We start from the raw sequence: 12,097 nt of genomic DNA on the forward strand, positions 1-12,097 counted from the left end.
GGAACAGCAAATCAATTTTTACCTGTTATTCCTAAGAGCTGAAACAAATATGGGAAATATCTCTTGATAACAGAGGGGACCACAGGAATTACCGTGAACAGAAGAAAGAGAATCACAGCTTTCGTGTTCTTTATTCAAATAATTTTCCTTCTAGGTTGCCAATCCTATAATTTATACTCACTTTTCAAAATGTGAAAGTCTTTACACAGCCTCATTCAACATTTGGTCAGCATTAATTGAGTAACTCCTACAGGAAATAAAGAGCAAATCAACATAATACCCACCCATATAGAGCTTAAGTCAAGGTGTGGATAAGTTCTAGGTTCCGGTGGAAAGAGGATCCAGACAGCCAAGAGGGGTCAGTACTAGAGGCCTGCTTTGCCAGGTGGGGATCTGACAGATACTATCAGTAAGAGTTTCAGGGCAAGTGAATGAGGCTGAAACAATCAGTCTTACAAGGGGTGCATCCCAGAGAGGTCAGCTAAAGCTGAGAGGCACTGGTAGGTACCATAGCTCAAGACAGATGAGGTCCAGAGTCTGGAAGGTCAGAGATAAAAGCAAGAAGCCAGGAACAAATAGGCAAGACTATCAGAGGCCTTTGCTCTCTGCCTTACTTTATCCTCCCTCCCAGCTAAGCATGGGCAGCCCTGCTGGAGCCTACAAAAGTGTGTTAACAAGCATGACAATCTTGAGTCTGCAGGAAGGTTCTAACCTAGACAAGTGCAGGAGCAGAGCTGCTGGGTTCTGTGAGGTCAGAATGGCAGCATGTTCAAGTCCTCGAGGGCACTACAAATGTGCTACTTTGTAGCCAGACAGGAACACCCAGAGCCCAAACAAGCGATCCAGCTATGAATCTGGTGGGGTGTACAATAGGGAAACAACCACTTTTAGAATTGGTTCTGAATGTTCACACACTCCCCAATGCTAGAGTAACCTGACAATTTCTTGGAACAAATCCAATATCCTTTTTGAAGACATCATGTGAGTATATCACAGACAGCAATGCTTCTAATAAATCAAATAGGGGGTGCATTTTCAATGACATACTTTATTAGGAATTACATTGATAGAGGCAGAAAGATATAGTGAGTGATGTTCTTGGTTATCAGAAGAGGGAGTGGATCAGAGAATGAAAATATGTTTAAATACTTCTGGGATACCATCAAATGGGTTGAATGCCATGAAGAGGGATCATGATATGACTTTCTGTTCCATGCACTAAGATATGGCAGACCAGCTGTTCATGCATCTGGTCCGGAAGCTTTACTGCAGACCTGCTTCCCTGCAGTGGCAGAAGGGCTGGCTAGCTGAAGGCTCAGGAGATGCACAGAGCAGCAGATAAATTTGGCTGTGGCTTGGATATAATTCACAGCCTACAAAACAGACTGCTACCCTGTGTGGTTTTGTTCAAGGTCAGGATTACACTCTGGAAAAAAACCTCCCATGCATGAGTCAGGCAGCCAAATACTATTGTGGTTAAGACCCTCTGGCAGGGGCCCTTCCAGGGTCATGGAAACTGTTCAAGCCACTGCTTTGTCATCTCAGTAGGGAAGGGTTTCCCACAGCCACCCAGGAGCCCTTGCCCATCACTAGGTCACCGGATTTGTCATCTGTGTGACACAAATGATATTATCTACAATTCTGACTCCAATAATTTCTGACAACAAACCACATCTTCCAGCCAACCTGATTTAGAGCTGACATGATGTTTCATCACTTCAGTCCATGCTAGTTGGACACCAAGCATCACTTTCATAACACACAATCAGCAGGCTCTATTTGGGCGTGCTGCAGAAAATGGGCCCTGGTGGCTTTAAGGCAAACTGCAGAACCCCAGCACCCCCTTTCTGGTATTCTGATCTTGTAGATCTGAGTGGGGAGGCGCAAGAATCTGGACCAAAGCAAGCACCCAGGTTTTTCTAATGCAAGTCAAAGGTCCATGTTGTGAGAAACCATGAGTAGAGAGGCTGAAATGATGCCCTGGTCTGTGGATATATTTTAAACTAAATACAGAAAACAACTCCTTCAAGCAAAAACACCATAAATTCAACAGCATGAAAATTCTGCTGTGGTTTAATTCTAGCGCTGGTGGTTTTACCTATGATGCAAATGCCCTGAAGTTTAGTATTAGTCTTTGGCTTCGCAAACTATTCGCGAGAAGTCATAAATTTTTTATGCAAATTCTGATCCACAAATGACCAAAGAAACGCAATATCTTATGCGTGATTGTGTCAATCATGCCTAAGAGGGAGATTAAGCACCTAACACTATGTATTTTCCTATTTGGGTTCATAACCCAGCATCTTGGACTTGTACTCTATTTTAGCAGCAATAATGTGACTAGATTTATGCACCAAGGCAATATGTCTCACACAATGCAAGTGCTTGATTTACAATTGATTTTAAAGCTCGTGATGCACAACTTAATGAAAGAACCACTTTACTTGTCATCTCTTTAACTTCAACCCTCCTTTAAGCCCAAATTTATTTTGCACTTCTACAGATTTTTCTCTACCTTTTTTCTCTATACCACTACTAGTAAATGGTTATTTGGGACATAAAACATAATATGTTGCCAAAACTAAAGGAAAGAGGCAGAGGAAGATGAAAAAAGAGAAATGAAAAGGAAAGAGAAGAGTGGGAAAGGAAGAGGAAGAAGATGAAGAGAAGGAGGAAGAAAAGGGCTCCACACTGGTCCCTTCCAAGCAAAATGTGCTACTGTTCTTGTGCACTCCTGAAGTGCTCAGCAGCCTCCTGTTCCATCCACGACCTCCACCTTTCCCTTCCACTCATCCAATGACATGAAGTTCCCACTATCTCTCCCAACTCCAGTGATTTAGCCTATGTGAGCCCAAGAGGCTCGCAGAGATTCGACAAAGACTAAAAACATACTTGGTGCCCAGTCTTCTGCCTCATTCTTAAGAGAGGAGACCACTGCAGGTGACACACCTATGCTGGAGATGCCCCAGCTCATCCCACTGATGCTCTATCCAGCAACCCGTAGTCCACATACTGCTAGGTCTTGTCACCCACCTGATGTTCTGAATTCAACCTCTTTCCCAGCTGCACTGAGCTGGCACTCAACAAACATTTAGAAGCATATATTAAGTGTGGGTACTGTGTTTGATGTTGGGATGCAGAATTTAAAGGATTGTGAATTTATACCAGAGTATAAGGGGCAGACATGAAAACAGATATTCAGCCCTGCTGGAAGAAATTGTAGAAGATTTTCTCAAGGAGAAGACACTAAGGTCGAGTCTCGAAGTATGAGTGGGACTTTGCCAACTGAAGGAGTAGAAGCAAGGACTGATACAGTTCAAGAAAAGGAAGAGGCATGACCAAAGGCATGGAAGTGTGAAATATTTGGTGTGGGTGTATGCAATCAGTTGAGCATCACTGGACCCTGAAGTATGAAGCCCAGTGAGGTGCTACATGAAGCTGAAGGCCAGAGGCCAGGATGTGCAGAGCTTGAGTGCTCATGGAGTACCTTGAATTTATTTATTGAATTATTATTTATTGCATTTATTGAGCAGTGGGGAACTGCTAAGAATTTTTCCTTTTTAAGAATGATATGCCAGATTTGCAACTTAGGAAGACTTCATTTGTGGTGGTGTGAATCTTGCTTCTGAGGTGGGGTGAGGCAGATTGTAGGGGAAACAAGGTTGAAGGTATCAAGACCAGTTAGGAGACTTCCGTAACAGTCCAGCTCAAAACTGATGAGATTCCAATAAGATCTGGAGAAGCAAGCATAAAGAGGAAGGGATGGGGACTTCCCTGGTGGTCCAGGGGGTAAGACTCCATGCTCCCAATGCAGGGGACCCGGGTTCAATCCCTGGTGGGGGAACTAGATCCCGCATGCAGGTCGCAACTAAGAAGCCTGCATGCTCCAACTAAAAGATCCCGCGTGCCACAACTAAAGATCCTGCATGCCACAACGAAGATCCCACGTGCTGCAACTAAGACCTGAGCAGCCTAAATAAATAAATAAATAAATAAAAGAGTTAAATAAAAAGAGGAAGGAATGGATCTGAATAATTTTTTAGAAGGATAAAGCAATTGGGTGTGCCAGATAAAGACAATTCTAGGGAGGTTTCCAGGTCTCTGACTCATGTGATTTGCCAGTAAGTTTACTGAAACAGGAAATGAGGAAGCAAAACTCGTTTGGGAAATGATGAGTTAATTATGAATTCACCATGAATTCCAAACCCCTTTACACAAGCCATTCAACGTCCGCAGATTCAGAAGAGTTTTTAAATGCTACTGGCTGTATTATAAAAAGAGGTATTTTCCCCAAGGGTTTGTTCTCTGCAGTTGCACTGTCTAGATTTCAATTTGTATCTTCCTGACTCCATTACGGAAAATGTCCACATACAGGGAAGACGTGTTTTACTTTCAACACTTATTTCATCACCCTGCTCATTCAATGCTGTCCGGTCCACATTTACCCTTTTGGTGTTTTTGGTGTCAAAGATGGGCTGCTGTGTGTCTAGTGATTCAGCCAAGCACTGAGAGCAGGCGGATGAGCTCTGCCATATTGTTAAGAGAAAATCCTAAATGCTCTGTCTGTACCTTTTTATTTCATATTTTAAAAGATCAAATATGACAATTTATTAACATATTAATTCTGTGTAATAGATATATGGATATTTGTTACATCATTTTATGTTTTATATTTTTTTAATCCTCAGATTTAATTTCCATAAAATCACCTCATAATTATCTTTCATCTCTTTATTCCCAGCAATCATCCCTCCCTTTTTCTCAAACACAAAACTTGGGGAATAGCTGCAAACGATGTGACCAACAGGGATTAATCTCCAAAATATACAAACAGCTCATACAACTCAATATCGAAAAAACAAACAACCCAATCAAAAAATGGGCAGAAGACCTCAATAGACCTTTCTCCAAAGAAGACATACAGATGGCCAACAGGCACATGAAAAGATGCTCGATATCACTAGTTATTAGAGAAATGCAAATCAAAACTACCATAAGGTATCACCTCACACCAGTTAGAATGGCCATCATCAAAAAATCTACAAACAATAAATGCTGGAGAGGGTGTGGAGAAAAGGGAAACCTCCTACACAGTTGGTGGGAATGTAGATTGATACAGCCACTATGGAGAACAGTATGGAGGTTCCTTAAAAAACTAAAAATAGAACTACCATACGACCCAGCAATCCCACTACTGGGCATATACCCTGAGAAAACCGTAATTCAAAAAGAGTCATGCACCCCAATGTTCATTGCAGTTCTATTTACAATAGCCAGGTCGTGGAAGCAGCCTAAGTGTCCATCGACAGAGGAATGGATAAAGAAGGTGTGGCACATATAGACGATGGAATATTACTCAGCCATAAAAAGAAACGAAATTGAGTTATTTGTAGTGAGGTGGATGGACCTAGAGTCTGTCATACAGAGTGAAGTAAGTCAGAAAGAGAAAAACAAATACCATACGCTAAAACATATATATGGAATCTAAAAAAAAAAAAAAAAAAAGGTTCTGAAGAACCTAGGGGCAGGACAGAAATAAAGACACAGACGTAGAGAAGGGACTTGAGAACATGGGGAGAGGATAGGGTAAGCTGGGACGAAGTGAGAGAGTGGCATGGACATATATACACTACCAAATGCAAAATAGATAGCTAGTGGGAAGCAGCCGCATAGCACAGGGAGATCAGCTCGGTGCTTTGTGACCACCTAGAGGGGTGGTATAGGGGTGGGTTATATGGGGATATATGTGTATGTATAGCGATTCACTTTGTTATAAGGCAGAAACGAACACACCATCGTAAAGCAATTATACTCCAATAAAGATGTTAGAAAATAAATTAATTAATTTAATTAAATGTAAAAAAAGAGACAACTGGCTTAAGAAGATGTGGTATATATATACAATGGAATATTAGCCATATAAAAGAATGAAATAATGCCATTTGCAGTAACATGGATATACCTAGAGAATATTATACTTAGTGAAGTAAGTCAGACAGAGAAAGACAAATATTACATATCACTTATATATGGAATCTAAAAAATAATACAAATGAATCTATATACAAAACAGAAACAGGCTCACAGACATAGAAAACAAACTTCTGGTTTCCAAAGGGAAAAGGGAGGGGGGGAAGGATAAATTAGGAGTATGGGATTAACAAATACGAACTATTATACATAAAATAGATAAGCAACAAGAATTATGGATAGCATAGGGAACTACGTTCAGCATCTTGTAATAACCTATAATAGAAAATAATCTGAAAAAATATATATATAACTGAATCACTTTGCTGTACAGCTGAAACTAACACTAACATTGTAGATCAACTATACTTCAATAAAAAAAGATACATCTTTTCCAAATTAAAGTCCTTATTGAGATGCTGCAATATTACCAGAAATATGTGTGCATTAGTATACAATACATGTTATATACAATTATTAACACAATATATTAGGATACATATATGCCAACCTGAGTTAACACAGCCGCTTTGAATACCTCTGCTTACTCTCTAAGAAAATTTACAAAGAGAATATTAAAAATAAGACATCAGGGGCTTCCCTGGTGGCGCAGTGGTTGAGAGTCCGCCTGCCGATGCAGGGGGCACAGGTTCGTGCCCTGGTCCAGGAGGATCCCGCGTGCCGCAGAGCGGCTGTGCCCGTGAGCCATGGCCTCTGGGCCTGCGCGTCAGGAGCCTGTGCTCCGCAACGGGAGAGGCCACAACACAGTGAAAGGCCCGCGTACCGCAAAAAATAAATAAATAAATAGATAGATAAAAATAAGACATCAGTTCAATCTTCATGGTACGCATTCTTTTGAAAGACTCAATGATCCAAAATATCCCCCCAAGGTTTGTTTAACACCACAGTTCAGTTCCCTGAGAAGCAAACTCTGAAATGGAGTTTGCATGCGGGGTATTTATAAGAAAGTGCTCTCAGGATCAATACCTGGAGGGAAGGGAAGGAAGCAGCATTGGCAGAGGGAGAAACTGGGCCACAGTGCACAGCCTAGGCTTCAGCTGATCCTACGGGCCCTTCAGAACCCTAAACCTCTCAGCTGGGGCTGGGAGGGAGGGGTGGGCGCCAGGTCTTTATACCTCGGCATCAACCAGGCAGCGCATTCATCACACGAGAGCTGCCCTTGGGCAAAGAGGCTTTCTGCAGCCCAGGGCAAGTCCCGGGAGAGAAACAGCTGGGAGCTGCCCACTGCCAATATTCCTAGTAGTTGGGGTAATAAGGGCTTCAGTCCTGAAGGGAGATTCTGATAAGCACACTACACGATCTACTTACGTCTCAGAAAGGAGGCAAAATTGTCGTTAATTACATGTTGAATTAACGTCAGCATGGTGGCCTTCAGCAGGTCACTTGAGGCGGTGATCCACTTTCTTTATCCGACAAACAAGGCAAGATAGACCTTTCTCAAGTTTCTTAGCCCTAAAGATCTAGACGTGGGCTAACTTTATCATGCTGTGGAATTGTGTTCTTACAGTATTTATACTTTCTATGTATATTTGGGTCCCTTTGAATAAACAATACGTGTCATACATTTATGCTCACTTTATATGACCTGAATTAGTGGAAGCACTTTGAATGTCTCTGATAGCTCTTAAGGAAGATTTAGAAAAATTATAGAAAGATGTTTCTCTGTTTTAATGTCATATTATTTGCCGTACTTATGATTTATTTGATTCTAAGTTAATTGGTAGGAACATGCAGGTTTTCAATTGTGGTGTTATTCTCATCAGAAAATGTGATTTTTTAAAATCTGCTTGAGGACACAGTCTCCAAGAACGTGTTGGGGCAAAAAAGCCAGAACTGTCTGCAGTAAATCACCAAGAGAGAGGATACACCCAGAATAACAATGAGAATAAGAATGATATAATGTTCTTTTGTCAGTGCAACAGGAACTAAAGAAATGTCCTGGGGAAATATAGGCCACTTCAGGAAATACACTGCTATGATCATCTAACGTCTCACAAAACAATCAAAAGAAGGCATAGATCTACATTTTGAGGGTGTGGCTATTGGCTTGATTTGTTAGAGAGATATTTCCATAGATTCCACTAATCAGGACCATGAACAGCAGAGAGGGAGTAAAACAGAGCATCCTGAATGTCTTAGAACTCTGGGTGTCAAATGAAATTGGCAAACCAATAGTGACGCTGTTTGTGTCCTGAGTTCTCTGGAGTTGGTGTCAGTGCCTGGACACTCTTTGTCCTAAAACTCCAAGAGAAGGCACTCTCTTTCCGCTCCCTTTTATCAACACTTGTCCCTACACTGTCAACCCACTTTCCTGAGCAGTCAGGCTGAACTGTAATAAAATAGACCTTCCTAGACATATTTCCAAAAATAGCATTTAAAAATAATACAATATTAATATGTATCAAGATGTTCATGAAAGTTTCTAATAGTCAAAAGAGGATGTTGTCTACATTTCCAACAATAAAGGACTTTTAAAATAAAGTATAGAATATCCATATTACGCCATGAGGATTATCTCTAAAACTCATATGGTAAAGGGATATTTGTTAGTGTAGGAAGATCACACTATCTTTTAAGCAAACAAGCAGGCTATAAAACAGTACCTATGTTATGATCCTATGCAGTACAGTATTTATAGTAATGTGTTTTTCTTCCTTTTCCAAGTTTTCTGCTTTAAACATGTATTAGCTTTTGTATTTACCAAAAGTGCCACTTTTTAAAATGGCTATATTCAGGGACGTACAGAAGATAGGTTAAGAATGGATTACACCACAAAGGAAGGGGTTCCAACTCCTCTCTAGTGGCAGCTAAGCCTCGGATTAGATGCGGGGGACGCAGCTGGGAACACAGACAAATACCTCACTCTGGTACTGCTCTGAGGCCACACTTGGATCCTGAGTTATTAAAGCCACTTAATCATTCCCAAGAAACACCTTCAGAGAGCCCAGGGCTGGGAGCTGGGAAAAAAATGGCTCACCTAAAGTGTCAGACTGAGTCACTTACCTGAGGAGTCCACATGAGACATGATGTATCCTGCATATTACACTGTGGGAAACATTCCCATCTTCTTCCCAGGGAGGATAAAACAAAGGACAACATACAATGAAAGATGGATACCTAACAATGACCTGGCTTATTGAATGAAAATGTTACTAGGTTTAAAAAACCTCCCACTTTAACAAAGTGAACAACCACCTGGGAAGGACGGATAAAGAGTGCGAGTTACGTATGAGATGGGAAAGGTTCCTCTGCATTCTGGGAGCCCGTCATGTCTTTTTGGCAAAGATCAAGAAAATCTTTCTGCTGAGGAATAACCAGCAACAAGATGCAGCCACACCGAAGCACAGAGTGAGGTCACCAAAGACCCAGGTGCGTGGAGGGGTCTGGCCAGGTATACTGAGCTGAGCCACCAGTCTCACCTAGCTTCCAGGCTGGTGGTTCATCCATAGGCCTCTCTCTGCCTGCAGGAGAGACTGAGGTTAGAACTCTGAATTCTTTGACAGGTGGGGCCAATACAAGAATTAAGAAATGTGTTATAAAAAAACAGCCACCTCAGAGCCATTAGGATGATTACTAGCAAAAAAAAAAAAAAGGAAGAAGAAGAAGAAAATAACAAATGTTGGCAAGGATGTGGTGAAATTGAACCCTTGTGCACTGTTGAATGTAAAATGGTGTAGGCACTATGGAAAACAGTATGGCAATTCTGCAAAAATTTAAAAATAGAACTACCATATGATCCAGCAATTCCATTTTGGGGTATGTATCCAAAAGAATTGACAGCAGAAACACAAACAGATATTCGTACACCTATATTCATAGCAGCATTATTCACCACAGCCAAAAGGGGGAAGAAACTCAAGTGCCCACCAATGGGTGGATGAATAAACAAAATGCTGTATATACATACAATGGAATGTTATTCTGCCTTAAAAGCAAAAGCAGTTCTGACACATGCCACAACATGAATGAAGCTTGAAGACATTATGCTAAGTGAAACAAGCCTATCACAAAAAGGTAAAAACGGTATCATCCCACTATTATATGAGGTCTCTAGAGTAGTCAAACTCATAGACACAGAAAGTAGAACAGAGGTTGCCAGGAAGATGAAAAGAATTCTGGAGATTGGTTTCACAATCATGTAAATGTACTTAATACCACTAAACTGTACACTTAGAAATGATTAAGATGGTCAATTTTATGTTATATGTATTTGACCACAATTTTTAAAAATCATTACTTCATGAAAAAAAGAAAGAAAAGAAATGCCAACTGATTCAGAGCTACATTTTGCCACATTCCCTCATTGCTGGCTAGAGTTGGTGGTTAGGAGCCAGCACTGCACTGAGCCCCCAGGGACTTTGTGCAAATCAGTAGGAACCCTGGAGAGTCCGTACCAGCCCCAGTGAGGCAGGACAGCCTAGTGATGGAGATCGCAGCTGATCAAGTTAGACAGTCGGGGTTATCCCAGCTCCTCCACACTGCTATGTTGCCCTGAGCAAGTTACTCAGCTAGAGCTTAATTCTAACTGTAAAATAGGGTAATAACAGCTCATTCCACATAGGACTGCTGTGAGAATTAAGTAAAGACAACACATGAAGCAAAGAACAATGTATAATGTGTTCCTACTTGGCCATGAAACATGGGGGAACTATATATGTTTATATTCATATTTTCTTATTTATGCATAACATCTCAGAGAGGAGACACAATAAATGGATAACAGTTATTATTTATTTCTGTGGGAGGTGGTAACTGAGTGGAGGGAGAGGGAAAATTTTTATTAAATATCTCTTATAGTTTTGCATTGTGATGTATTACCTGTTAAAAAATTAAAATGTCAAAAGACAAAGCTTACAGAGTGTGCGTCAGTCAATGCATGTTAATCATTATGATGATAGCTATCGTCAGAACCATTACCTTTACATCTAAGCTTCCCAGCCAGGTAGCACTCCTGGGTTCATCTAACAAAAAGTCAAACCCCTGGAAGGAACTCTGGAATCTTCCCAGAATCTTTAAGATTCAAGACTTTCCATGGCTGATCCAGAACTCCCCAGATGCCTTCCAGATCTAAAATTCTATTATGCTGAGGCATGATCCTGCTATTCTCAAAGTTGATATCTAAGCAAAACAATACTGGTGCCAACCACTAAAACAAAAACGCACAATCAGGACAAGTGGGCAAGGGGAAAGACAAGGATAGGGAAAGAAGGAAGAAGGGAGGAGAATGAGACCCAGTGAAAGGAAAGGGCAGGAAGTATCCTTTAAATATAAATGTGAGGGGGCTTCCCTGGTGGCGCAGTGGTTGAGAGTCCGCCTGCCGATGCAGGGGACACGGGTTCGTGCCCCGGTCCGGGAGGATCCCACATGCCGCAGAGCGGCTGGGCTATGGCCGCTGAGCCTGCGCGTCCAGAGCCTGTGCTCCGCAACGGGAGAGGCCACAACAGTGAGAGGTCCGCGTACCGTAAAAAAATATATATAATAATAAAAAAAAAATATATATATATATATATATATATATAAAAATGTGAGTATGACCCCCCTTTCCCATTTTTCTCACCTAACTCCATCTTCCCTTCCCCCACCTGCTTCTGGCTAAACACCTGTACTATCTAGTTTTGGCTGCCAACAATCTAGACCGTACAGACTAAGATTAAAAAGCCTCCACCAAAAAAGCAAAATCACACAACACCAGGCCGAGAGACAGACTGTCTCCCAGCAGCAAGTCTCCTGCTTCTCCAGCTGCCCAACCCCTCAAGGGCAAAAGAGCAGACCCTGCATCTAGACAGTAGTAGCATACTGGATTGTCCTCTGGGGTGGGCCAGCTCTGCTCCAACCCACAAGCTCACCGTCGGAGAACACGAACACCTGATCAAAGGCGCTCTTTCCATGCCTTCGATTTCAAGATCTTGCCAGAATCCACTATCTGGCCTCAATGTCACCGCCAGCACAAAAAGATGCAAAAGGTATTAAATGGCATCCCAGTCATAATCCAGAGGGCAACACGAGGCAGGCAGCTACTTGAGGTATATTCTCGTGTATGACACAGACTGCCTTGTTGGGCAGTAAGTTATTTAAGTTATCTACATTTTTATATCTTACCCTGTGC

General features: G+C 41.6%; 1 long non-coding RNA gene across 1 annotated transcript; it reads right to left on the reverse strand.

The window, feature by feature from the left end:
• Positions 1-11: 11 nt before the first annotated feature.
• LOC141278804 (uncharacterized) lies at positions 12-11,251 on the reverse strand. The gene is made up of 3 exons (XR_012332090.1): positions 9,187-11,251; positions 8,995-9,055; positions 12-854 (listed from the first exon to the last, which is right to left on the reverse strand). It is a non-coding gene; the product is annotated as an uncharacterized lncRNA (long non-coding RNA).
• Between the last annotated feature and the right edge of the window lie 846 nt (positions 11,252-12,097).

Source organism: Tursiops truncatus, chromosome 5 (genome assembly GCF_011762595.2).
Source record: "Tursiops truncatus isolate mTurTru1 chromosome 5, mTurTru1.mat.Y, whole genome shotgun sequence".
NCBI lineage: Eukaryota > Metazoa > Chordata > Mammalia > Artiodactyla > Delphinidae > Tursiops > Tursiops truncatus.